The sequence below is a fragment of the Cricetulus griseus genome, chromosome 2 (assembly GCF_003668045.3).
Source record: "Cricetulus griseus strain 17A/GY chromosome 2, alternate assembly CriGri-PICRH-1.0, whole genome shotgun sequence".
Lineage (NCBI taxonomy): Eukaryota > Metazoa > Chordata > Mammalia > Rodentia > Cricetidae > Cricetulus > Cricetulus griseus.
In genome coordinates this window covers 229,001,243-229,026,332 of record NC_048595.1, presented here as the reverse complement: position 1 = coordinate 229,026,332, position 25,090 = coordinate 229,001,243, and positions in this window count along the sequence as shown.

The following is a 25,090-nucleotide window of genomic DNA, read 5'->3' as shown; positions in this document are numbered from 1 at the left end:
TCTGCCACTTTTCTACTCACTTGTGTTCTGAAAGGATTTTTTTATTGTAGCATGAATGATAAAAAATGAAATACAACCTAATAGCCACAATTCTGCTATCTGTTCTCATAAGTTCATCATTTCTAGGTTACACATAAAATTGAAATTGTGTGACATTTGTCTTCCAGTGTGTGGCTTCAATGTGAGTTTTTAACAATGGGGAAACGAATGGTTTAAAGATATAAAACTGCAGTTGGACAAGAAGCATGGACTCTGTGAAGTCTTGAGGTCTACTGAGAGCATGATAAATATGGATGATAATAATATGCTATATTTTAAAAGTTGTGAGATAGTATACTTTAAGTGTTCTCAAAACAAAAATGATGAATATGTGTGATATAACATATTAATTGGTTTAATTTAGCCATGCCATTGTGAACATACTGTATTGTGTATCATAATTGTGCATGACTTTATTTATGAGCTAAATAGATGAATGAAAAAAAAAAGAAGGGAATTTGAGAGCCCATCCCATGTGAAGGGATGCCCTCATCTGGGACACATGGGGGAGGGCCTAGGCCTGGCCCAGGATGATGTTGTGGAATTTGGGGAGCCCCCGTGGAGGGCTCTACCCTCTATGGGGAGTGGAGGGGGGAAGGGGATGGTGGGGATTTGGGGAGGGGGGAGAGGGAGAAGAGATTGACATGTGAAATTATAATTTGTAAAAATTAAATAAATTAAATAAAAAATAAAATAAAAAAATTTAAAAAATGAAAGACAGATAGTGTGATTAATACTGAAGATCAGAGAAGCAAAGCAGCCAGGCAATGAAGAGTTCTCACCTCTACCAACGCTCAGACTGAAGGGGCAATTCACCAAATCTCAGGCTCACTGCTCCTGTATCCTCCAGCCTTATATTCCTCTCTGGTCCTGGGAATAAACGCATGTCATCCACAGTGCTGGAATCAAAGGTGTGAGCTGTTTTCCTTTAGACTGATTCACTGTTTTGTAGCTCAGGGTGACCTTGAACTTACAGAGATCCATTTACCGCTGTTTCCTGTATGCTAAGATTAAAGCTGTGGTCATACTGCCTGGCTTCTATGGCTAACTAGTGGCTTAGTGTGTGTGTGTGGTGTGTGTGTGTGCGTGTGTGTGTGTGTGTGTGTGTGTGTGTGTGTGTGTGTGTGTGTGTGTGTGTGCGCACGCGTGCATACTCTTAACTAGGTGTGTGGCTAACTAGTGGCTTAACTCTGCTCTCTGATCTTCAGGCAAGTTTTACTATATCAAAACCAAAGTATCACCACGTTTCATTTCATCCACATTTTATATATTTCCTTAGATTTTTGTGTAACTAATCTTGCAACCATACATGGACTTCTTTTGTTCACAGTATTCCTATTTTCTTCTTTGCCTTTTTTATGGGTTCCCTATTTGGATGTTAAGAAATACCTTGAGTTTGTTAATACATTTCTTCATTAAATCTTGAAAAATTGCAACCATTGTTGTTTTTGAAATCCCTTCAGCCCTTTCTCTATTTTCTTTCTAGTATCATGATAATATGGTGTTGTTTCTTTTGCTATCCATAGACTGCTAGGAATGTAACTCATTTTTGTTGAAACTACATTAAAAAATCACATTATAGAAAATATTGTGATCTATTAATTTTCTTCTCTCATTATTATAATCACTCAATTGTTAAGCTGGGGCACATTGTTAATTCTATAATCTTCACTTAATTCTCCTTTATAATTTTAAATTTTAATATTTTTCTATATTCATTTGTTTTGAGATAACTTATGACTAAAGCAAATAAATGATGATGATTACATTAGAATTCTTTTTCAGGTCTTTCTAATATCTGATTCATCACAGCTTTGGCATTCATTGATTTTTTAAAATTCAATCTGTAGCCATCCTGGCATTGGCTGTGGTTGGTGACTTTCTTCATGCCTCAAGACCCAGTTTTGGGAGGCGCTGGGTATTGTTTGAAATTTTAAGATAGTCTTCCTTTTCAGGCTTAGCACACAGAGGTTGGCCTTTTCGAAGTAGAGTATGGATGAATTGACATTCTAATTACCAGTGACACCAAGGCACAATTTTAATCAGCTCAATCGATCTTCTCATCTCATGAAATGCTGGCTCTCCCTTGGGCATCTCTGATTTGTGAGGAGTGAAGAGTTGCTTCTTACAGCCAGCCTGCCTATCGCTCAAGCAGACAAACAACATATTGCACGGATGCTTTCTGAATGCAGATCTTTCAAGTTAATGAATGAGCTTTTAGTCTCTGGAAGGGAAATGGTGTATCAGGCCTTGACTTCTAGTGTGGACAGAGTTTTTTTAAGTACCCTATTAGCAGTCCCTGGTCATTCTATAGGACTTCCTAGAGTGATCCACATGCCAAACATAATCTACAAGAGAAGTAAACCTAGCTTTACTACATTTTGGCCTTTCAGGAGAGGAAATAAGAAAATGACGGTTGTTGCTTGTCTCTCTGTTGGTCTTGGCATAAGTTGCCTTGTCTCTACAAAACTCTTACAGTGTTCCTAACCAGTCTGTCTCCTCTCTCCTTATGTGAAATTGAGCTTCATTTGACTATTTAGATACTTTCTGCGCTGGTATCATATTTAGCAAGGAGCACTAGGGAAACCTGTCTTTCTCTCTCTCTCTCTCTTTCTCATATCAGAAAGGCTAGTTTAGTTTTTGAGTTTGTGTTTTGATGTCACTTTCCACTGTATAATCGTGGACAGTCAGGTATATACTAAGACATTTTGTTCCATTGCAAAACAATATGTGAAAATACTTATAATCATAAAGTATTTTCAGGTAGTGGAGACTTTGGAGTAAATGTGATGGAAAGATTGAGAACGTATGCAAATGCTCATTTTGCACTTGTGAAAATTATGTTTATTAATAAAGGTTTTTACATAACTGTCCTTTAGATTTTACCACGTGTGGTGATTCATCGCTGTGACATATCACAGCACAGCTGGCTTCCAGAAGTGACATTACAGGAGAGATTTATAGAAAATATCGAAAAGTTATGCAGCCAGAGTGCTTCCACTCCAAGGGTAGTATCCTCAATATCTACATTAAGGATGAGAGCTTTGGGGAAAATAAAAAGTCCAACATGCAGAAATGCTGCAGTAAAGAAAATACTTTTCTCTGACATTCTGCAAAAGAATTACTACTTATAAAATTTGTAAAATACCCAGTATCCTCCTAAGATTAGAAAGGAAATGATCATTTAAAAGTAGTTTTATTTACCAGAGTAGAAAGTGGATGTATTACTTCTGGGAACTTTGTAATTAAGCTTTTTACTTTACAACTGTTTAAATTAAAACAAAAAAACAAAAAACCCAGTGACTATAATGTTGACTCATGACTAGATGGTTGATGATTAGAAATTATTAGTGTCTCTAAGTGTCGTGGCCACTTCTAAGGAAATGTAGCCTGATTTTGCTTTCTGGTACAGGTAGTAAGACTAAATATAATTAGATGGAATTCTAGGACGAAGTCTACCATAGACCAGCTTTAACAACTTGTGGATATCAAATTTATTATTCAAGGTACTCATCTATATAATTTACGCTAACATTGAAGGTATTCTTTTTTAAAGATATGGCACTCCCAGTTTTTACTACAATCATGCATCAATGAAAGTCATTATATATTTATTTTACATTTGTACCAACATATAAAATTTATAGAATTTTCTGAAATATTATGCCATTTCACTGTACATTTATATCAGCTCTGTGAAGTTATTAATGCTGATAATATGGATATGATTTTTTAGAGATAATTAAGTAGATTTGTCAGATCATGACATATAGATTGTATAAGCAAGGTGAGTGACCATTCATCTGCATCTTAAATGCTTTGCCTATAATTATTCAAATTCCCTGAGGTGGTATCAAAGACATTTGGGGTTTAAGCACATACAGACTTTGTGTTGGTGATAAATACCAATTTTTCAATCCCATTAATTCCTTCTGCCCTTCCGTCCTGATAAATACTAATCACCAAATAATCACTGTGCCTCATGATGCAACTTGCTGCCAGTTTTTGAGAACTAAATCTTTATATTTGTATTCATGAAGATATGAATGTATAATCCTTACATCATTTCTGGTCCCAAAACCAAAATAATTCATTCTGTAGGCTCTGGTGTATTGTTCCCATTTTCTTTTAGTCAATGATTTTTATTCAGGTTAAGGGTCGACTATGAAATTGTTCTCACAGTACCTGTGTGTTGAGGACATGCTCACCCAATGATAGGATTTGCAAAGTGAATGGATCATGATCATGAAGATTTTGGGCTTCATCGGGGAATTTATGCACTGATAGGTTCAGGATCTGAATACAGTATTGTGAGGTGGTAGAATTGTTCAGAGCTGTTTTGGAGGAAGTAAGTCACTCTGGGTATGTCCTTGTGGAACAGTTTTTTAAAATCTTGCCCTGGGCTTTTTCTGTGACTGTGTTCTCTCCTCTATGTGAGAAGGGTAGCACCCTCTTCAATATGCTACTACCTCCATGATACTCTCCCTGGTGCAGCCAGGAATCAAGAGAACACAGGACTATACACCAAAGTCATTAATCAAAATAACCATTCAACCCTTAAACTTTACTTTGGTGTCTGAGCAGAATAATGATAAAATCAGCACAATTCATTATCAATTATAAAACATAATATTTGTTGCCATTGGGCAAGGCTTTTGTCTTTGTTCATTACATAAAAATTATAAACTAAATCCATAATAATAAATGATGCTAATGATAGGTCTAGAAGGTTTTTTTGCAAAATAAAATGCAAGGGTTTTAAATTCAGGTATTGTGTGAAAATTTCTGGTTTAATACACTTCTATGATATTTGAGATTACACTGTAAAAGTGTGAAGATCACTAAGACTTCATGTTCTTTTAGGCAGAAATGAAAATGTGGATATCACTGAAGTGTTTTAGCAGCATTTTCTATGAAATACAAGTCTTATAGAAGGCACATAAAGTCACATCAATTAGATTATCAGGAGAAATTAGTTTGTATAACAAGTTCAATTTAAATGATGGTTTCTTATTTATAATTAAAATGGTATAGATTATATACAAATGATACATATATAATTATAATGATTTACTTATTACTACTGTGTTTATCATGTATGTGTTTGTATACTCATGTTCCATGGCATGCATGCAAAATTCAAACACTGTGACCTTGGTTCTCTCCTTCAACCTTGTGCTAAGTTTCCAGACTTGGTGACAATTACCATTAACACTTGAACCACTTGCTGGTCCCAGGAAATGGTTTATTTATCATCAATGTTAATAATTGTTCTAAGAGAGAGCATGATTAATTTTAATGGATAAATGGATAAAAATATCTTCACTTACTAAAAAATAGCATGCATCTTGGGCATACATACATATACACATATATATGACTTATACACAAACACACACACAAATACATATATGTGTAAATACATATGCACACAGTGTGCTTGTGTGTGTGATAGAGAAAGACAGAGAGAGAGAGAGAAAGAGAGAGAGAGAGAGAGAGAGAGAGAGAGAGAAAGAGAGAGAGAAAGAGAGAGAGAGAGACAGAGAGAGAGAGACAGAGAGAGAGAGAGAGAGAGACTTCAGACTTGGAATGCAAGTCTAAAGCCCATTGCAACCTAACTCTGCAACATCATAGGTACTGGTGAAATGTTTACCTTCTGGTTAGACTATATCACTCATTTGAAGTCTTGTAGCAATCACCAATTACCATAGACAGTGAGGTGAACAGTTGAAATACAAAGCTAAAAATTAAAAATAGAACTACACAAAACATCCACAGGTTATTGAATTTAGAAAGTGGATATGCTTTGTGCTCAATGCAAACTGCATGTCCAATAGAGGAGCACTCTACCATAGGGAGCCACAGTAAATAGGGGTCTACACTGATCATCTAAGTGTTTTTAGCATTGATTGTTCACAAGCAATAGGAAGTTAACTAGCATTACTCTTAATTTTACTACAATCCTGAAATTAAACAGGTGGGAACAAGATTTGGAGGTACAATTTCAGAAATAATTATTATAATGAGTAGTTCACAGTTTTTATTACTATTGTGTCACAATGAAACAAGTCAGTTTTTGTGTGTTTACCTTTAACAGATAAGTTTATATGGGTTCGCAAGGGAATACCTATGCTAGTAAAGCCTAACCCACATCCCACTGGGTTCTGAATCTTCTTTCAGTTTGGATCCTGGGCTACATGAAATCGTGTTGGGTTTACAGATTTATTCATCAGTCAAGGACAAGTACAACACTGGCTTCTAGGTCTATTAATGTCACCATATGTGTATTACATTTTGCCCCTGAAGCTTTCTATTTATCCCAAAACAAAGCTATGTTACCACTTGGTTTTATTTTTTGTTCTACTAGTGCTGAAAGCTAGTATGTTTTGTACTCAAAACATAGAAGAAATGTCTTAATCTGTACAATTATTGCTCCATGTGGCTTAGAAAATTTATTTACAGGTGGAGAAAGGTGATCCAGGACAGTTTTTACAGTATAAATGTTGGAACATATACTAGTCAAGAGTTGACTTGTAAAGTGTTAACAAGTTTTGTCATTGGATTTCAAAGGATCAACAGTCTGTTCCAGGAAGGCAAGCGCCAAAGTAGATTAAAGGTTTTCTTCACTATCACAACATGGCATGTCTTTAGTATGTAATGAATTCTGGTTGGTACTTTCAAAGGACCAACAATTTTAAGTGTCCTTCATTTAGGGTGTTGCTTTTGGAGTATTTTAGTGTTATTTGGGGCATGGTTTGCTTGGAAATATCTGGGAAAAGTTATTTTTCTTTTCTACTTTTTTCACCTAAGAATTTGTTTATTGTTTGTTTTGTGTTGTTGTATTTTATGAACACCATGTAACTGCAGTAATTTTCATGCACAAATACCTCAAGTAGCTTTATGCTCTTTATACTAACTCCCTTTCAGAATATCCTCCTTGTTTGTTCTTTACAATAGTAATATAGTATCTTATTTTGCAGAATTTTTTCATAATAATTAATATCAGCTATTAATACTGCACAATAAGTCTTGGAACCCTGAAAGTGAATTATCCACTAAATGTGGAGAAATTTATTCAGAATTGGAGTTTACCAAGAAAGAGAATTGGAGAGGCATCTTCACCCCTTGCCTTGTTGTACAAACTCCTTTCACCTCACACATCCGTATGAGGAAGTAGAATGTTGATGACCAAACAACCTGAGAAGTTTGACTATTAGACCAGGATGGGTCAGGATACACTCCAGCTAGCTCCATTGTTTAGGACCTAGGTTAGTCTAGAACATGGGTCTTTGAACTATTAGCTCAACTAAATTAGTACTACTGTCTTCCAAGTGCTCTTCCTGAATTCTTTGAAGAGGCAGAGTGCAGAATTATTCTGAAGGTTGAAGAAGGCCCATTTGGTGGCATCCAACCTCTTGGTTCACTGCTTAGCAAAGGGATAAATAAGTCATTTTTTACTCTTTTTGACACTCCTCTTAGATTGATTTTGCCACTCCCTGATGACGATCACATGACGATCATATGGCTGAATGTGCTTTGTCCAGAAATTTACATCCTTGGTGTGCTTTAATTGTTTCTTCTCGTGTGCTACTTAAAAACCTGAGTTTTGAGAAGGAGAGCAGGAACAGTTATGACTCTGACTTTTATTTGTTGTTTGCTAATTTGGATTCAAAATAGGTTCTTTATTTTCTGGGATTGTGACACTTTCTTTCTTTTACTTGGCTCTTTTCTTCTCCACACACCTCCCTGAAAGCTGATGTCATTTCCAGAAATTCTTTTTTTTTTTTCAGAATTTTTCATTTGAATTAGAAACAGGATTGTTTTAGATGTCAATTCGAGTTCCCTCTCCCTCCTCTCCTCCCCACCACCACGCCCAACTAAAACACTACCTATCACATATCCTTTCTGCTCCCCAGGGAGGGTGAGGGCTTCCATAGGGGGTCATCAGAGTCTATCATATCCTTTGGTATGGGGCCTAGGCACACTACCACGTGTCTTGGCTCAGGGAGTATCCCTCTATGTGGAATGCGCTCCCAAAGTCCACACCTATGTTAGGGATAAGTACTGAACTACTACAGAAGGTCTCGTAGATTTCCGCATTCTCCTCACTGAAACCCATGTTCCAGTCTGGATCACTCCCATGCTTGTTTCCCAGCTATCAGTCTGGGGACCAAGAGTTCCCCGATGTTCAGGTCAGCTGTTTCTGTGGGTTTCACCAACCTGGTCTGGACCCCTTTGCTCATCACTTGTCCTTCTCTGAAACTGGATTCCAGTTCAGTTCAGTGATTAGTTGTGGGTGTCTGCTTCTACTTCCACCAGCTGCTGGATGAGGGTTATCAGGTGGCATATAAGTCAGTCATCAATCTCATTTATCAGGAGAGGGCATTTAAGGTAGCCTCTCCTCTGTTGCTTCGAGTGTTAGCTGGTGTCATCTTTGTAGATCTCCAGACATTTCCCTAGTGCCTGATTTCTCTGTAAATCTAAAACATCTCCCTCTATTATGGTATCTCCTTTCTTGTTTTCTTCTATTCTTCCCCTGACTCAACCTTTTTGCTCCCTCATGTCTTCCTCACCCCTCCTCTTCTCCCCTTCTCATTCTAGAAAACAAATAAAAAGGTACAAGATATCAACATTTCCAGAAATTCTTATTGGAGATTTAAATACTGCAAAAGGATGTTGCCTGGCCACATTATTTTGTCTATTGTGTGTTTGTCAGGCTGCATGTCTTTCTTGCTCTGTTTCAAAGAGTCTGACTCCATGCAGCTTCCAGGTCCATTATAGATTCTCTTTTCTGAAAGTTGAACCATTTGACAATTAGGTTTACATAAAGTCTGGGTTTTTCATAGATACTTATAGATAATTATAAACAAACAAGTACAGGCTGCTAATGTGAACCTTCTACATTCCTTCTGAGTCTCCTGTCTTTAACACTTTTCCTGATGCTGAGTATTTATGAACATTCTTTCTTCAGCAATTTACCTGTCAGAAAAACACACCGAAAAAATAAAATAATACCTTAATTTAGTTAATTACAACTTTGTCCAATCCACAGATAATTGCTTATCTCAAAAATACTATGAGAAGCCATGTTTAATAAGTTAAGAATTCAGTTCAAATATATTCTGTCTCCTTCCCGAAATGCAACATCAATCCTGACTCAGGTTGATTGCTTATTGTAAAGTGTGCAAGTAGAGTTAGCTTTGAAGTAATTTTAGTAAACGTGGATTCAGAGGTTCCATTACTTTTCATTTGTTAATTGGTGGAGTCATTCTCCAAAGCTGGCATATGTACTTTCCATCCTGTATCTGTTTTGCACTCAAAATATTCTGACTAAATAATACTTTCGGTGCACTTAGAAACATTTATTTCCTAAAATGTAATAAATAAGTTAACATTAAACAAAAATTAAAATGTTCAACTCACTTTTACAAGCATCGCTTAATAATCCACAATATTTCTTAAAGCTTTGAAGTCAGCTAGTCCTAGATACTTTTAGAACATTAAGGCTGAAAACAGGAGTTAAGATTCTTCGTCACATTTACTACTACTTAATCCTGAGGTGTTCGTTATAATGGAGATAATTTTGTATATTTGCTGTCATTTGGCATCTACTTTAAAAAAAAAGTCACATTATGTTCCAAATAGAGTCAAAGTAGTGCTATTGATTAAAAACAAAATGTTAAATGACAGCAAATAGTTAAAATTCAAAGGATGAAAAAATTAAGTAAAATGAAATGCAATGGGCTGGTGAGCTGACTTAATGAGTAGTGTACCTGACAACAAAGCTGATGTTCTAGGTTTGATCCCTGAGAACCACACAGGAGAAAGAAAGAGCCAGTTCCTACGAGTTGTCTCAGAACTTGCTATGCATATCTTGGTATGCATATGGGCGCTCACACACACACACACACACACACACACACACACACACACACACACACACACACAGGATAAATTATTGTAATAAAATGGCATTATTAAAAGTGCTGTTGTTGCCATTAAATTAATATCTGACCATATACTCTGAAAACAGATGCGTGAGAATTGTTCTCTGGCTTGGAATATTATGTGTCTCTATACAAACACACATATAAACACATGTGTATACACACATAGATGTGTTTCTCTATTTTTTCATTATTTCATGCATATTATTACCAAAGCATGCTTGAGGAGCTCAGAGGACAATTTTTTGAAATTTGTTCTCTACGTCTACCATTGTCTTGAGGGATCAAAATCAGGCTTGTGGAACCTGAAATTGTACCTTCCAAGCCATCTTTTCAGCCCTGTATATACATTTCTTGTAGTGACCCGAATTTAGCCCAGGGCCTTGATTGCTTAATTGGTGGTTGATACAAATAACAAAGGAAAGTGTAAAACATCCACTCAACTTTCACATTACTGGAGCTCTAGCTCTTTGTTAACCAATCCTTTGTTCATGCTACATCAGAAACTGATTCATGTCTACACAGCTGTGAATATAAATGTAGAAATTCATGAATGACTGTTATTTAATAAATGAACTCTCATATCCAAGCGTATGCTATAAAGAGATGTTTTTTGGAAAGATAAAAACATTACAAAGTATCCAAAAATAGTTTACCCCCTGCATTTATCTAACACAAAAATTAATGATAGTCGTGCCTACTACCATCTGCCTAACACATGCCATGGTGTTGAAGCACTAAAGAAAAATACATATTGTTGATAGTGTAAAGTCACAATTGTTACTGAAAATTTTCCTCTGCGTTAGGAAATGTAACAAAGTAAAAAGCACACAGTTTATAACCATCTCTTTAAGAATTCCTGAGGGAGAAAAATAAGAGGTTACAGATACCATTAAATTGTATGATTTCTTCTCATTAGTTTACTTAAGCACTCATTGCATGCAAACAATCAAGATTTACATTGCCTGTGGTAGCAGAATATGTCACATGTCACCTGAGTTATGACACAAAGTATCTGCTAAGAGGATTTAACAAATGCGACAGATGTCTGCAACAAAACTGTTTTGTTGGATGGGCATGAAGCTGTCAATTTTAATAAATATGTGCAATGAGTTATCTATGTTTTTACCATTTTTCCAGTTGACTCACAAAGGTTTGGAGGACTCACTAGGTTGCAGGAGATACCATATCAGTTTCTTTTCCAAGCATGAATTAACTGCTCAGAGTTACTATGTTAGCAAACAAGTACTCCCAGATTCTTGCAATGATAACGACAGAGGCAAAGCACAGTGGCTATCAGCAGAGTCCACTGCTGGATAGATATTTATTCTTTTACATGAACTTTATTCTTCCATAACAATACATAGGATGTAGCTTTCCAAACCCAGCTTAGTCCTTCAGCCTTCTTTACCTACAAGCCAGCCTTTTCTTCTCCCTCTTACTACTTGAAGGTCATCTACAAGTCAGCTCTTCCCTGCCATTTGTTCTCTTACTACTTCAAATGTTTGTAGTGTTATTTCCAGGGCTCCCTTAAAGTCTTAGGTTTCTACTACTTAGTTTTATTTCAGGACATGAAAATGTTATTTCCAAGAGTGGACTTATTCTTGGGAAGAGATTCTGAAAACAAACTGGAAACAAACCATGAGCACATACAATAATTGTTGACTGGGTCGATTAATAAATAAGCTATTGTGAAACATAGCTCACTAAACTTAACAAAAAAAGAGAGAAGATATGACAGTGAAAGACAGTCTGGCTGGGAAGTAGAACCCTGGGAAGTGGGAGTGTGAGAGACAGGTAAGTTTTATGGGAATAAAAATGATCAAAGTGCATTAGATGTCATAATGAAATGTGTCACTATGTATAATAATATTGTAATGAAAATTAAAATGTATCTTGATAATGATTATGTGTAAAAACTCATTTACTGTATTTCCAGAAGATCTGTGTTTTCACTGAAATCAGGGAGAAAATACAAACAAAAGTTGTGTCAGGGAAAGAAATTCCACTAGCCTTTCATTATAAATATTAAAAATTTTTATCAAAATAGCACCTGGCTTCTGTGAAAAGGCAGTGTTCTATGAAATCACTTAGGTTTTAAAATCTGTTTAATTTATACATTTATAATGTCTCATTGAGACAGCTTTTAGTAGGTATCTCTGGATGGACCAGAACTTGTCATATAGTCCCTGATGGCCTCAAACCCATGACATCCATGTAAGCATTTTAGTGCAAAAGATGTGGTAGAAGAAATGTGTCTCCCAGCCTTGTGGGGTTTATCATAGAGACAAAAAGAGCAGAATGGGGGTTGGGAGGATTTGCCAGTATGTACTAAAGACCTAGACTTTTATTCATTCTGGAGGACTTGCACATTGGATCTCTGATATTCTGGACCTAATTCTCATTGTGTAATGTCTTAAGTTTTGTTATTAATTAATTCATTATTAAAATCAAAACATTAATTCCAAATACCTACCTAATACAACTCTAGTGGATAAATTAAATTATTAAGTTTACCAACCATGTGACCCTGAGTTGTTGTTGTTGTTATTATTATTATTATTATTATTATTATTATTATTATTTAAATTTCATTTTACATTCCAACCAAAGTTCTCCCTCTCACTCCTCCTCCCATCTCCTCTTCCCCCTCCCCACTCTACCCCCTATCTAATCCTCTCAACAGGTAAGGGCTCCCATGAGAAGTCTAAAAAGTCAGGCACATTAAGTTGGGACAGGACCAAGACCCTCCCTTCTTCATTAAGGCTGAGCATGGTATTCCCCTCATAGGGAATGGGCTCCAATAAGCTAGCTCATGTACCAGGGATAGATCCTGGTCCTACTGCCAGGGGCCACTCAGATAGTCTGAGCTATACAACTGTCTCCCACATTCAGAGGGCCTAATTTTGTCCCATGGAGACTACAGATGATGGTTCAACTGTCTCTGTAGATTTCTCCATTATGACCTTGACCTCCCTTCCTCATGTAGTCCCTCCTCCCTCCCTTTCACTGGATTCCTAGAGATAGGCCTGGAGATTGGCTGTGGATCTCTCTATCAATTACTAGATGAAGGCACTATTCTTATATTGGCTGAGCCCACTCTTTATCCTGTGACCCTGTTTTTTGTTTTTTGTTTGTTGAGGCAGAGTTTCTCTGTGTAGCTTTGGAGCCTATTCTGGCACTCTCTCTGGAGACCAGGTTGGCCTCCAACTCACAGAGATCTGCCTGCCTCTGCCTCCCGAGTGCTGGGATTAAAGGCATGTGCCACCAACGCCCATTGACTCTGGCCCTGATTCTTAATACCCAAGTTTTTCTTCTTCTTCTTCTTCTTCTTCTTCTTCTTCTTCTTCTTCTTCTTCTTCTTCTTCTTCTGCTTCTGCTTCTGCTTCTGTTTCTTCTTTGCTTTGTTTTGTTGTTTGAGTCAGGGTTTCTTTGTATAACAGTTTTGGCTATCCAGGAATTTGCTTGGTAGACCTGAGGAGCCTTGAACTCAGAGATCCACCGGCCTCTACCTCCAAGTGGTGGGATGAAAGGCATATGCCAACACCACCACCTGGCACAAGTCTCATTCTTCATTTTTTTCCTTTGTAAATGTCTAAATTCCTAGTCCAGGTTTTGGTTTCAATTGCAGTATCCCATTATGGTTTTTCTCAGGTTTGGTGGAGGGGGCTAATTATTTATTACTAAATCAAGGACTATCAGACCCATCAGAAATTTTGAAATGAAAGTTGTGTGAATTAACAAATCTTATTTACCCTTATCTATAGATTCATTTATTTGAAATTTCTGCTGGTTCGTGGATGGCAAATAGTTGCAGTTGTGCTATTCCAAGATCTCATGCAATTCAGATAAAAAATGAACTCAGAAAAGGAAGTACCTATCCAGAAGCATTTTGAGATTTATAATCTTATCTGTATGTTTCCTATAAATATGAATTGAAAAAATAAGACACAAACCAGTCACTATTTATTTTTATTCCATTTTCAAGGGAAAATCTATAGAGATAGAAAGTGACTATCACATTTTTTCCAGATTTTTTTTATTTGAATTAGAAACAGTATTGTTTTCCAGAGGTGAACTGATTCGGTCCCTATCTTGGGCCCAACTTCCAACTGCCCACCCTGGCAATGCCCACCCTGGGATCTGCAGGCAGACAGAATCTGTCCCTGAGGACCCTGAGATCCTGTCTCTGCTGAGATCCCTGGGCCATTCTGGCCCCCTACAGAGTGCAGAGAGTGCAGAGGTGAGCTGATTAGGACCTTAACTTCGCCCAACTTCCATCTGCCCACCCTGGCAAACCCTGCCCAGGAATCTTTGACAGGACAACTTGACCCCTGAGGACAAAGTACCCCAGAGTCTGTTGACATCTCTGCACCAGTGCTGCTCTCACCCACCTGGAGAGCAAGTGCCTCAGACCTGCCTGCACCCAACTTGAAACCCATCAGTGTATCAAATTCAATTGCACACACCTGAAGAGAACACTGGACCCATACACATCAGGAAAGGAAGTGACACCAACTGTACGCACTGGAACAAGCGATGGGAAGACAATAATATAGGAACACATCCAACAACAGAAAAACCAATATGACACCACCAGAGCCTAGGGACTGTAAACCAGCAAGACATAAACATCCCAACACAGAGGAAGCTGAAGAGAGCAACCTTAAAAACAATTTCATGGAAATGATAAAGAATCTAAGAGAGGAAATCAGAAAATCCTTCAGATTAATGGAAGAAAAGACAAACCAAATGATGCAAGAAATCAAGGAAAGCCAAAGAAGCCAAGAAAATACAATTAAACAGCTGAAGGAAACAGTTCAGGACCTGAAAACTGAATTAGAGACAATAAAGAAAACACAAACTGAGGGAATGCTGGAAGTGGAAAAGCAGAGTAAACAATCAGGAACCATAGATTCAAGCATAAGCAATAGAATACAAGAGATGGAAGACAGAATCTCAGACGCTGAAGATAAACAAGAGGAAATAAACTCTTCAAGCAAAGAAAATCTGAAGTCTAACAAATCCATAACACAAAATATTCAGGAAATTTGGGGCACCATGAAAAGACCAAACCTAAGGATAATAGGCATAGAAGAACATGAAGAAACCCAACTCAAAGGTGCAGAAAACATATTCAACAAAATCACAGAAGAAAACTTTCCCAACCTAAAGAAAGACATGCTAATGAAAGTACAAGAAGTCTCAGAACACCAAATATAGTGGACCACAAAAAAGTCCCCTTGTCACATAATAATTAAAACACCAAACATACAGAATAAAGAAAAAAAATTAAGAGCAGCAAGGGAAAAAGGCCAAGTAACATATAAAGGCAAACCTATCAGAATGACACCAGACTTCTCCATGGAACCTCTGAAAGCTACAAGGACCTGGATAGATATTCTACCAAATCTGAGGGAACATGGATGCCAGCCCAGAATACTATACCCAGCAAAGCTTTCAATCACTATAAATGGAGAAAACAAGATGTTCCATGACAAAACCAGATTTAAACAATATGTAACCATTAATCCAGCCCTACAGAAAGTACTGGAAGGAAAACTCCAACCTAAGGAAATTAACTATACTTGAATAAACATAGGCAATAGATAATCCCACTCTACAAAAACACAAAATAAAAGGCAGGGTAAATGCACATGCAATATCAGTACCAACAACAAACCAAAAACAAACAAGAATAAACACTGAATGGAATTTAATTTCCCTCAATATTAATGGTCTTAACTTACCTATAAAAAGACACAGGCTAACAGATTGGATACAAAGACAGAATCCAACATTCTGCTGGATATAAGAAACACACCTCGAATTCAAAGACAGACATTACCTCAGAGTAAAGGGTTTGGATAAGATATTCCAATCAAATGGACACAAGAAATGAGCTGGAGTAGCTATCCTAGTATCTAACAAATTAGACTTCAAACTAAAAATCAGTCAAAAAAGATGAAGAAGGTCATTTCATATTCATCACAGGAAAAATCCATCAGGAAGAAGTCTCAATTCTAAACATCTATGCCCCAAATAAAAAGGCACCAACCTTCGTAAAACATTATTAAAACTCAAATCACAAATAAGGCCTCACACAGTTATAATGGGAGACTTCAGCACCCCACCCTCACCACTGGACAGGATCACAAGACAGAAACTTATCAAAGAGCCAAAGGAACTAAAAGAAGTTATGACCCAATTGGCATTAACAGACATTTATAGAACTTTCTATCCAAATACAAAAGAATATACCTTCTTTACAGCATCACATGGAACTTTCTCAAAAATCGAACACATTCTTGGCAACATAGCAAACCTCAACAGGGACAAAAAAATTGGAATAATCCCCTGTGTCTTATCAGACCACCATGCTTTAAAGATAGAAATCAAAAACAAATCAAAGTGCAAAAAACCTACCAACTCATGGAAATTGAACAACACGAATTTGTAACATTCCTGGGTCAAGGAAGAAATAAAGAAAAAAATTGAAGACTTCCTAGAATTCAATGAAAACAACAACCCAAACTTATGGGACATTTTGAAAGCAGTACTAAGAGCAAAGTTCATAGCTCTAAGTGCTCACATGAAGAAACTGGAGAATAGCCACACCAGAGATCTGACATCACAGCTGAAAGCTCTAGGAAAAAATGGAAGGTAATCCACCCCAGAGGAGAAGATACAGGAAATAATCAAACTGAGGGCAGAAATTAATAAAGTCAAAACTAAGAAAACATTTCAAAGAATCAATATAACAAAGAGTTGGTTCTTTGAGAAAATCAACAAAATAGACAAACTGTTTTCCAAATTAACCAAAAGGCAGAGAGAGATCATGTAAATTAACAAAATCAGAAATGAAAAGGGGGACATAACAATGGAAACTGAAGAAATTCAGAGAATCTTCAGGTCATACTTTGAAAACCTGTACTCCAGAAAATTGGAAAATTTAAAGGAAACAGACAATTTTCGGGACAGTTATGACTTACCAAAATTGAATCAAGAACAGATAAGCAACTTAAACAGATCTATAACATCTAAGGAAATAGAAGCAGTCATCAAAAGTCTCCCAACCAATAAAGCCTGGGGCCAGATGGATTCATTGCAGAATTCTACCAGAAATTCAAAGAAGTGCTAATACAAATACTCCTCAAATTGTTCCACAAAATAGAAGCAGAAGGGACATTACCAAACTCTTTTTATGAGGCTACAATAACCTTGATACCCAAGCCACACAGAGACACAACTAAGAAAGAGAACTACAGACCAGTATCCCTCATGAACATTGGTGCAAAAATTCTCAATAAAATCCTAGCAAATTGAATACAAGATCATATCAGAGAAATCATCCACCATGATCAAATAGGCTTCATCCCAGGGATGCAAGGACAGTTCAACATACAAAAATCCATCAATGTAATCCACCATATAAACAAACTGAGAAAAAAAACCTACATAATCTTCTCACTATATGCTGAAAAAGCCTTTGACAAAATCCAACACCCCTTCATGATAAAGGTCTTGGAGAAATCAGGGATAACAGGAACATACCTCAAAATAATAAAAGCAATATACAGCAAGCCAACAGCCAACATCAAATTAAATGGAGAGAAACTCGATCCAATTCCTCTAAAATTTGGGACAAGACAAGGCTGTCCACTCTCTCCATACCTCTTCAATATTGTCCTTGAAATCCTAGCTAGAGCAATAAGACAACAAAAGAAGAACAAGAGAATACAACTCAGAAATGAAGAAGTCAAACTTTCACTATTTGCAGACGATATGATAGTCTACATTAGTGACCTGAAAAACTCTACCAGGGAACTCCTACAGCTTGTGAACACCTTCAGCAAAGTGGCAGGATACAAGATTAACTAAAAAAAATCGTAGCCCTACTATATACTGATGACACATTGGTGGAGAAAAAAATCAGAGAAACATCACCTTTTACAATTGCCACAATCAACATAAAATACCTTGGGGTAACACTAACCAAAAAAGTGAAAGACCTGTATCATAAGAATTTTGAGTCTCTAAAGAAAGAAATTAAAGAAGAACCAGAAAATGGAAAGATCCCCCATGCTCTTTGATAGATAGGATCAACATAGTAAAAATGGCAATCTTGCCAAAAGAGATCTACAGATTCAATGCAATCCCTATCAAAATCCCAACACAATTCTTCACAGACCTTGAAAGAACAATTCTCAACTTTAAATGGAGAAACAAAAGACCCAGGATAGCCAAAACATCCCTATACAATAAAGGAACTTCTGGAGGCATCACCATCCCTGACTTCAAGCTCTAATACAGAGCTATAGTCCTGAAAACAGCTTGGTATTCCCACAAAAATAGACTGGTATACCAATGGAATAGAATTGAAAACCCTGATATTATACCACACACCTATGAACACCTGATTTTTGACAAACAATCCAAATTTATATGATGGAACAAAGAGAACATCTTCAACAAATGGTGCTGGTATAACTGGTTGTAGACATGTAGAAGACTGCAGTTAGACCCAAGCCTATTGCCTTGCACAAAACTTAAGTCAAAATGGATCAAAGATCTCAACATAAATCCAGCTACACTGAACCTATTAGAAGACAAAGTGGGAAATAGCGTGGAATTAATTGGTACAGGAGAGTGCTTCCTGAACATTACACCTGTAGCACAGACAAACAACCCAATTAAAAAGTGGAGTACAGAACTAAATAGACAATTCTCAATAGAGGAATCTAAAATGGCTGAAAGACACATAAGAAAGTGTTCAAAATCCGTAGCCATCAGGGAAATGCAAATCAAAACAAATCTGAGATACCATCTTACTCCTGTCAGAATGGCCAAAATTAAAAACACCAATGACAGTTCATGTTGGAGAGGATGTGGAGAAAGGGGAACACTTCTCCATGCTGGTGGGAGTGCCAACTTGTACAGCCACTTTGGAAATCAGTATGGCGACTCCTCAAAAAAAAAATCGGAATCAGTCTACCACAAGATCCAGCAATTCCACTCTTAAGCATATACCCAAAAGCAGTACATTCATACAACAAGGACATCTGTTCAAGGATGTTCATAACAGCACTATTTGTAATAGCCAGAAACTGGAAGCAGCCTAGATGCCCCTCAACCGAAGAATGGATAGAGAAAATGTGGTACATTTATAAAATGGAGTACTACTCAGCGGGAAAAAACAATGGAATCTTGAAATTTGCAGGAAAATGGATTGATCTAGAAGAAACAAATCTGAGGGAGGTAATCCAATCACAAAAAGACAAACATGGTATGTTCTCACTCATATGTGGATTTTAGACATAGAGTAAGGATTGCCAGCCTACAATCCACACTGCCAAAGAAGCTAGTAAACATGGAGGTCCCTAAGAGAGACATACATGGTCCCCTGGAGAAGGGGAGTTGTTCAACATCTGCTGAACAAATTGGGAGCATGGGAAGAGTGGGGAGGGAGCTAGGAGAATGAGAAGGGGAGAGGAAGAGGGATGCTGAGGACATAAGGGATGCTGAGGACATAAGGAAGCAGAAAATATGAGTCAGGGGAAGAATACACGATAACAAGAATGGAGATATCATAATAGAGGGCGACATTTTTGGTTTACAGAGAAATCAGGCACTAGGGAAATGTCTGGAGATCTACAAAGATGACACCAGCTAACTATCTCAGCAACGGAGGAGAGGCTACCTTAAATGCCCTCCCCTGATTATGAGATTGATCACTGATTTATATGCCTTCATCTAGCAGCTGGTGGAAGTAGAAGCAGACACCCATAACTAACCACTGATCTGAACTGGAACCCAGATGCAGAAAAGGATCAGTGAAGAGCACAGAGGTCCAGACCACATTGGTGAAACACACAGAGACAGCTGACCTGAACATCTGGGAACACTTGCTCACCAGTCTGATATCTGGAATATCAGCATGGGACTGATCCAGACCCAAGGAACATGGGTTTCTGTGAGGAAATCTCAGAAATCTATGAGACCTCCTGTAAAAGCCCAGTATTTATCCCTAGTATAGGTGTGGACTTTGGGAGCTATTTCTAATTCAAATAATAATAGTTGGAAAAAAAAAGAAACAGGATTGTTTTACATGGCAATCCCAATTCCCTTCTCCCTCCCGTCCTGCCCTACCACCCCCTCAACTAAAACCCTGCCTATCACATATCCTTTCTGCTTCCCTTGGATGGTGAGGCCTTCCATAGGGTGTCATCAGTTTATCATATCCTTTGGGATAGGGCGTAGGCCCAAGCCCTGTGTCTTGGCTCAGAGAGTATTCCTCTATATGGACTGGGCTCCCAAAGTCCACACCTATGCTAGGGATAAGTACTGAACTACTACAGGATGACCCATAGATTTCAGAGGTTTCCTCACTGAAACCCATGTTCCTGTGATCTGAATCAGTCCTATGCGGGTATTCCAGCTGTCAGTCTGGAGCGAAAGATTTCCCCGAAGTTCAGGTCAGCTGTTTCTGTGGGTTTCACCAACCTGGTCTGGACCCCTTTGCTCTTCACTCGTCCTTCTCTGCATCTGGGTTCCAGTTCAGTTTGGGGATTAGTTGTGGGTGCCTGCTTCTACTTCCACCAGCTGTTGGATGAGGGCTTTCTGGTGGCATATAAGTCAGTCATCAATCTCATTACCTGGGGATGGCATTTAAGGTAGCCTCTTCTCTGTTGCTTAGATTGTTAGCTGGTATCATCTTTCTATACCTCCAGATATTTCCCTAGTGCCTGATTTCTCTTTAAGCCTAAAATGTCTCCGTCTATTGTGGTATCTCCATTCTTGTTATCTTCTATTCTTCCCCTGACTCAAACTTTCTTCCTCTCATGTCGTTTGCATCCATCCTCTTTTCCCCTTCTCATTCTCCTAGCTCTCTCTCCCCTCTTCCCATGCTCCCAAATTGCTCAGGGTATCTTGGTCCTTTCCCCTTCTCCAGGGGACCATGTATGTCTCTCTTAGGGTCCTCCTTGTTTCCTAGCTTCTCTGACAGTTTGGATTGTAGGCTAGTAATCCTTTACTCTATGTCTAAAATACACATATGAGTGAGTACAGCTGAAAGTGACTATTATTTACTTAGGGCTTGGAGTTATACAATGTTAGGGTTAAGGTTGGATTGTTAAAACCTCTATAATGTTTCTTGGAAGTGGTTAAACTATTTTAAAATCATAGTGATACTGTAAATATCTGAATATACTGATAATGTAAGCAATACAATTTAAATGAAGTTATATATCTATATCTATCTATCTATCTATCTATATATATATATATATTCCCAATAAAATGTGTTTTTAAAGCATGTTTGTTCTTGCTCCATTAGTTGTGTTCAAATATCAATTTCTCAACAGTTACAACCTTTATTCTAAAAGAAGTTTCCACAAATACCTTGATGGGGGAAGTACTTCTGTGTATGTTTATCATATTGATTGTTGAATAAATTTCTGTTTGGCCAATGAAACAGCAAGTTAGACAGGAGTAGGAGTCAAAGATTCTGGGAAATGTAGTAGAGAAGTGGTGATTCAGGCTGGAAGTGACATAGCAAGGAGACTCATATTTAAGCAAGGAGAAACAGGAAGTGTCCCTTTTTCCTCTTTACTTCCTCCAATGGTGGGATGTGAGCCACTGGCAAGAGAGGGCACCAGCGAAAGGCATCCTTTATAAGGTAGGTCTTATAAAATATATAGATTTGTGATAATTAAGACTGAGTTAACAGATGAGAATCTTAGTCATTGGCCAAGCAGCATTTGAACCTAATACAAGTTTCTGCATATTAATTTGGGCCCTAACTCAGGCTGGGGGCTAACGTAAAGCACACACGTGGCGATGGGGCTCTCCGGCTTTTGGTGGAAAGATTTATCGTAACAACACCTCATCTCAGATCTTTTGATTGGGCAGGTTATAACCCACCATTTTCAGGGAAATGATGTGACCATACAGTAGCACACTGAACTAGATCATATTATTGATGAGTTTCCTTCTATGGTCTAAATCCACTGGTGGAGTTTTCCTTATATTCATTTATCCATTTTCAAAGAATTGTTCGATAAGTGGCTATTAAGTTTTGAATACTTGTGAAACACTCTTGCAGTGTGACTAAAAAATTATGTCTCTTGAGATTGTGTTGGATAAATTAATTAAAGGCAAATGACAAATGTTAAAATATAATTTGTTCTAGGTGTGAGGAAGAGGGTGTCTTCCAACAGCAGCTAGTAAGATTACATGGTGCTAATTAAATATTGGTGTTTGGTTCAGGGTTATAGTATTTCTGGGAGGGGGCATTGATTGAATTTGAGCACCCTCAGAGGGTAAAGCCCTATTTATTCTCAATTACCATATTCAATATTTTCAGTGTTTGGGGACACACAGAACCTCTACCCTTTCTGTAAAATAGAGGCTAAAAAGATTTTACTTCTTATTAGAAAAATTTGGCTACCCAGGTTTCTCTGTAGGGTAATTTCAGAGGAAACATCCTTAGTCAGAATACTGAGAGTAGGATACTTCTCCTTAATGCAGGTGGCATTGCCCAACCAGCAAGCAAAACAATGGCAACAAATCCTTGATCTCTCATGAAACTTGAATGTTATTTTCCTGTTTTTGGAAATCAGAAGGATTGATTCTCCTCTTCCTGTACTCCCAGATTCCCATTAAAGGCCTGCAATATCTTCGATATCCACTACCAATGGTGATTGCTAACTGGGTTCTTTTATTCTAAAGTCTTGAATTTACATTTCACCGTGTTAAAAACCTCACATGGGACTTCCTACTTTATCACAATAATTCTATTACTGAATGCCTTCTCAAATCTATCTCTATATTTCAACTATTATCTATATCACTTGGTCAGTAAACCTATTGATCTCTCTATATCTATCTATTATCTATCTTTATCTGTCTGTCTGTCTGTCTGTCTATCTGTCTATCTATTTTTCCATGTATCTAACATCTATTATCTATGTATCTAGCATTGATCCATACCTATCATTTCTGTTACTTACCTCTAATACTTATGCATCATTTATATATACTCATTATTGATTTATATATCAGTTTTCTACATATGAATTTATCTATCATTTATCTTCTATCTATAAGTACTAAAATTTTGATTTTTGTTTCCCCTGAAAACCCTGGTTAAAATACATCACATAATTTCACATATATTCACTGTGTGGCATCTCTTTGAGGCTGGGTTAGTCTCAGAAACATGAAATAAGTACTCTTTTTCCCAGAAACTTACACTCTAATGAACACATTTTTGTCACTCAATGTGGCCAGGCAATAGTGAGTTTTAAAGAAAATTTAAGGGAGGGATAACAAATTTACTTTTAAGGTATAACTTTTTAAATTAATTTTATTTTGTCAATATGTATTTAAATCTTTATTTAAAAGTAATGATGTATGTCTGCTTCATTGCTATGCTATATTTCTAACAGGAGTTGCTAGTGTTTCACGTTATGACTAATATTGATAAGTTATATCAGGTGAGGCATGGCAAACACAGATAGCACAAAGCTATTCTTTCACAAGGGCAGAACCTGCAGACAATCTCAGTCTCCTGATGTCGAGGACTTCAGGCTCATGACCCCATACAACCCTTGTTTCTGAGGACACTGTATTTACCATCTAATCATGCTGCTGCTGAGGGTACTGCCATTACTCTGAGGAGTGCCTTTTAATATCCACATACAGCATAGTGAACAACATACAGCACTAGGGATGCCCTATTTTGTTTTCCCAAACAGAGAATCAGATACTGCCCTATGAGTAAATGCTGGCATGGGCTTAGAGCCATGCAAAGATATTGTGGAAATTAAGAAGTTAGTTTTGCTTTTAGAAGTTTCCAGACCCAAATTAAATTCTTAAATGGAAGAGATAACAGTGACAATGATGTCACTGTTCAAAAGTCCTTTTGAGTGGAAAGCTTCCTGTGAGTAAGATGCTGGCTCTGAAGTGGTGATAGAAGAAGGTAAAAGGTTCTTCCTCTATTGCTTCCCAGATGGCTTTGAAGTTTTCTTGTAACTGTGTGAATCTGAAATTATGCTACAGGATGCTCTAAGGAAATTAGTCATGTGTGACCAGGGTGTATATTTTAAAAATGACTCACAAGTAATAGAATTGTATATGACTTTATTTATATATTTCCATAAAATTATCCACCAAAGTATCAAAATAAGTAATGTGAATTTAGACCATTGACTTCTTTTGTTTGTCCATCAGTCTATGTATCCACCTAGCTCTGGTTGTCATGGTTACTGTGCATCTGGAAGGCACATCACAGCTGAGAGTGCCTATCCTACTCCTGTCCTCATTACTTCTTCAGATTTAAAAAGAGTTGGGTAATTTGCATATATGTTTGTTACATTCCCTGTCTAAAAATACAGAATTCTTTAAACATCTAAAGTATGATGTGAAATCCAACTTGGAGGTCAATATTGCTTGACAAATATAAGTGTTTATAAGCAGGGTCAAGGTTGGAAATTACATGTTTAGTAACTTGTCATTTTCAAATCATGTGATGTTTCTTAAAATGGAGAGACATCTGACATTATATTCAAATCATCTCTAAGGATGGGCATAGAAACTTCCTCTATTTCTCAGAAAAAAATCAATAGTTTTCTTTTAAACATCAAGACTCCTGTTAGAAAGGAATTTAATATCAGCACTTACAGATCTGGAAAAGTATTTTCTGTTTCCTTAGAAAAGAGGGCAATAGGACTGCCCTTTGAGATATAAAGTATAAATTTAGATAAAATGCAATAACAGGAGGATATGCAGCTTTGCTTTGTAGGAAAAGTAAAACCACAGCATTGGGGGCAGCAGCTAAAAATCCTGCTTCATCTTACCAGAAAGGTGTGGCAATTACTCAAAAGATAATAACTGTTTGCTTAAAATATTAATGCACCTGTGGTGCTCTCTGACCTGGAAATGCCTAGGAAGGCAAATTGGAGAAGCAATATGTACCTGTTAAAAGTTCAGAGACTAGTCCTTTTCCATTACTTTGTCCTTCTCCATGTTTTACAAAAGAAAAAAACAAAAATTCCTGATGGAATTAAACTTACTCTTTGGCAAATAATTGTCATTGCTTATGA